The sequence below is a fragment of the Salvelinus namaycush genome, chromosome 34, assembly GCF_016432855.1.
Source record: "Salvelinus namaycush isolate Seneca chromosome 34, SaNama_1.0, whole genome shotgun sequence".
Lineage (NCBI taxonomy): Eukaryota > Metazoa > Chordata > Actinopteri > Salmoniformes > Salmonidae > Salvelinus > Salvelinus namaycush.
In genome coordinates this window covers 2,982,604-2,986,550 of record NC_052340.1, presented here as the reverse complement: position 1 = coordinate 2,986,550, position 3,947 = coordinate 2,982,604, and the positions used below count along the sequence as shown (strand labels likewise).

Here is a 3,947-nt window from a genome sequence, read left to right as displayed (position 1 = left end):
GAGAAAGCAGTGTGTCAGTGGAACAATGCTCTAAATATACCCTCCTCATGCCAAAGATAGCTGGCCAGAGAGGCGAGGGGGTTGCCATTCTACAACCCACCACACTCTCCAGTGCCCCAGCAAGCAGCAGCAGAGGTTCAATAAGCACTTCAGCATCGCTGGCCTGACCTGGCAGCAGGGGGGATCCGGTTACACGTCCATGGCCATTTTCCATCACGACCCCAGTAAACCTAAGCCCTTTTCTTTTTTCTCTCTTTCGGCTGGTCAGCGTTCTTGTTTGTTTGAATGCTGGACGCTGAAATGAGGGGGGTGGGTGGAGGGGGGCGAGTTGTGGTGAAGGTGTTTGGGTTCCTTCACTCACTGACATAGATTAAGAGGACAGTATGTACGCCAGTACCAGGAACTGACCAACTCCTGGGCCAAGGATATGATTTCACACCTTCACCAAGAGAGTACGAGTGAATGGGGAGAATCTACAATGTACTGGGAGGTATGGTCACCAGTTTCTGTTTCTCAAGCCAAGAGAACATAGCCTGGTCCCAGATCTGTTTGTGCAGACAAACGTTTGGAATGATAAGGAGTTGACATGATAGAACAAACAGATAAGGAGAACAAATCCAAAGGGAAATGCTATCCAAGTAAGAAGACCAGCTTAATGATAGGGTATGAACTAGAGGCACTGAAGCAGTCACCTGTTTGAGATTCAAACCAACAACCCTCTCCTGACCTGACATATCCTGGTCAGGATCTGTATGTGCTTTAGCCAATATCGATACTCCCAGGCTACTTGTGTCATGCACATTGAGCATAGGAAATGCACTTTACAAATGTATTATTGTTATTATTATGTGTGGGACCTAACCTGGTTCACCATAACAACACATTGGCCCTAGTAACCCTACCCCAGTCAGTGTGTCACAGTCAAAGCAGCAGTCCTCACCCTGTGGTCCTCCCGTGGCACCATGCTAGTGTTGAGTTGGCCCCCGGATACGTGGCCCCTGTCCCGCCCGCCAGTCAGACTGGGCATGAAGTCCCGACCGAAGGGCTCTGAGAAACTCCGCATCATCTGTTGTACACGGGTATTGTGTGCTTGGAATGGATCCCTGTGGAGAAGACAAAGAAAAGAGAGGGAATTAGCCTCAACGTTCCCAGAGATGCCGGTTCTGTAATTCTTTGCAGAATTGATGACTGTGCTGATGAGTGAAAAACAAATGGTCCTACCTTGACGAGCTGTATATTGGAATAAGGGAAAGGGTAGGGAGACAAAGGAGGGAATGAAACTTCTTAACATCAGGCATTCACCATTTCATAATTTACTGTCTGTCATACAACCAAATTCACAATTAATATGAGTAGGCGTAGTTATATTAGTTATCAATTAGTGGAACACCTCCCCAAACACTTCAATGAAGGAGGCAGTGTTGCTCCGCCTTGTTTCTTAGGTCAAATCAGTGATCGGCATTTTTATTTCTGTGTGAAAATAGTACCAATAGTCATAGCTAGATGTGGGGTGGATGGGGGGGGGTTCGGGGACAACCGGAAGGTTTTGGGTGTTCGGAGCGGCTTCACTTCTGTGTAGAATGTATGTTTTAAAAAAGAAAATTCTAATAATAAAAATAGTAATAGCAAGAACATGCAACTGGGCATTGCAAGGGGAGGGCTGGTTTGTGGACTGAAGATGGGGGTTGTAAGGTGACATTTATCAGATTTTATTGCAGGCCTAAGATATGACAAGGATCTAGGCCAGGTGTTTAATAGATATTTCATTCTCTCACTTATCCTGGGGAATGGGTCACAGCATCTATTCACCAATGAAAAACATGAAGCAATGTTTTGCTGACACCGGTATGCCTTGAGTAGTAAGTACCATGCTATTACTGTAGCCTACATGTTAACCAGTAGCTATTGACACACATCAAACATCAACTTCGGTGTGCCTTAGTTGTCATTTAAATTATTTAGAATATGATTCTATATATACACATGGGGCATAAGTCTCCAAGGTGCAGGGCAGAGTACAGGCAGGTAGCCATGCAGCAAGCGATAGCTGTTCAGCAGTCTGATGGCCTGGAGATATAAACAGTTTTTCAGTCTGGAACTGCTTATATAAGGAATTTGGCTATGCTGATAACAAAGCATTGGAATTGGGCACACAATTTCCCCATAATAATATCTTCAACCTATTGATTGTGAATGCAGCTCTTAAAATATAACATTATAGATAATAGCCTACATAGTGTCATTGTAGACACGGGGTGGGTAGCATACAGTCGTTCTTGTCTATTTTCTGAGACAATGTGTCATGTTCAAAGTGGTGTTGACTTTTGACTGGTATTTAAAATAAACATTATTTTTCGAGAAAAATATTCAGACAGTCGAATGAATGAGTGGCAGAATAGAATAATTATACTACTTACGACAAGAAAGGGTCCTCGTCAAATTCCCTGAGAAGACTGTTAAACATTTCCACGGGTGTTGGACGGGGAAAGTGAAGTATGAAATATCTATTTTCTGTCTCCTGCTATGAAGCGGCTCCTACGACCCGGTGTGTGAACGTGACAGCCCCCCGCGCTCGGTGTCAATGAAGTTACCATCGAAACTTGCTACATTTTAGAACATTGAGCTGATGAACAAACAGCCACATGACCTCTGACGAACCCTCCGATTGGCTGGCTATTCAAAGCTCGAGCAGGATCTATCAGAACAACGCCATGTTGTCGGTAGCTGTGGTGACAACGGAGCTCGCGCTATAAAAACAATATTCGAAGTTTTGCCTTAACTATTTTACCAGCGTGTCACAAGACCATAACGTTCTAAATGTTCTTGAAAAGCTGTCAGTTATATTATATGATACAATATCAGTACTTGTTGCATTTACAACTTGTGTAAATGCTATCATGAACTGATTTTAGCCAGATTACGGCTGGGGATTGACTACATTGTTTGAATGGAATGTTAGCATATTGGCAGTTATTGAAAATTGTATAATGGAATAATCCCCCTCTAAGATTGTCTAGCAAGCTAACACACATACAGTGCTGATACATTCTCCACATTCATTATTTTACACAATCTTATCACTGGCAAACTATAACGTTATTGATAATAGCCTACACTACTGACTCATTGTAGACAAGGGGTGAGTACAGTCATAATTGTCCTTTATCTTTATCCTTTATATGTGTCATGTTCAAAGTGGTGTTGACTTTTGACTGATATTTAAAATAAATATAATTTTTCTAGAAAAATCTTCAGACAATCGATTGATGAGTGGCAGAATACAATATTGATACTATTTACGAGAAGAAAGGGTCCTCGTCAAATTCCCTGAGAAGACTGTTCCACATTTCCACGGGTGTTGGAACGGGAAAATGAAGTATGAAATATCTATTTTCTGTTTCGAGCTATGAAGCGGCTCCTACGACCCCTTGTGTGACAGCCCCTGGTTACTATCGAAACTTGCTACATTGAGCACGTGAAAATATTTCCTCCAAACACTGGCTTCGAGGGCATTATCACTTAAATGCTATATGTTTGAGCTGCTTTTGAAAGCAAAAGCCGAATTGAAAACATTATTGGAATTGTTTTATTCGATTTTCATAATAGCTAGCTATGACTGATGGTTTGGTTAGCCAAACTAGCAAGTCGGTTTGTTTTGTTACCAAGGCAACTACTGTAGTTATCTACAGTAGTAAACTTGCTAGCTACTTCAGTGGATGTTGAACACATTTCTACCTGCAAATGAACACATTTCTAGCAGTAAATGTGTTAAATTATAGCCATGGTATTAAAGGGACAATGAACTAGGGGCTAGCACGTCGTGGAACACACCTTCCACCTCGTTCATTATTTTCCAGAGAACGCATAGCGTTCAGACAAATTCTTTCTGCTACTAAAATCAGTGAAATGTACGCTAAACTGACAACGGAGCGAAGAGCAGAAATCTC

General features: G+C 42.3%; 1 long non-coding RNA gene across 1 annotated transcript; it reads right to left on the bottom strand.

The window, feature by feature from the left end:
• Positions 1 to 946: 946 nt before the first annotated feature.
• LOC120028628 lies at positions 947 to 2,550 on the bottom strand. Its single transcript, XR_005473488.1, has 3 exons — positions 2,418 to 2,550; positions 1,222 to 1,230; positions 947 to 1,103 (listed from the first exon to the last, which is right to left on the bottom strand). It is a non-coding gene; the product is annotated as an uncharacterized LOC120028628 (long non-coding RNA).
• Positions 2,551 to 3,947: the final 1,397 nt, after the last annotated feature.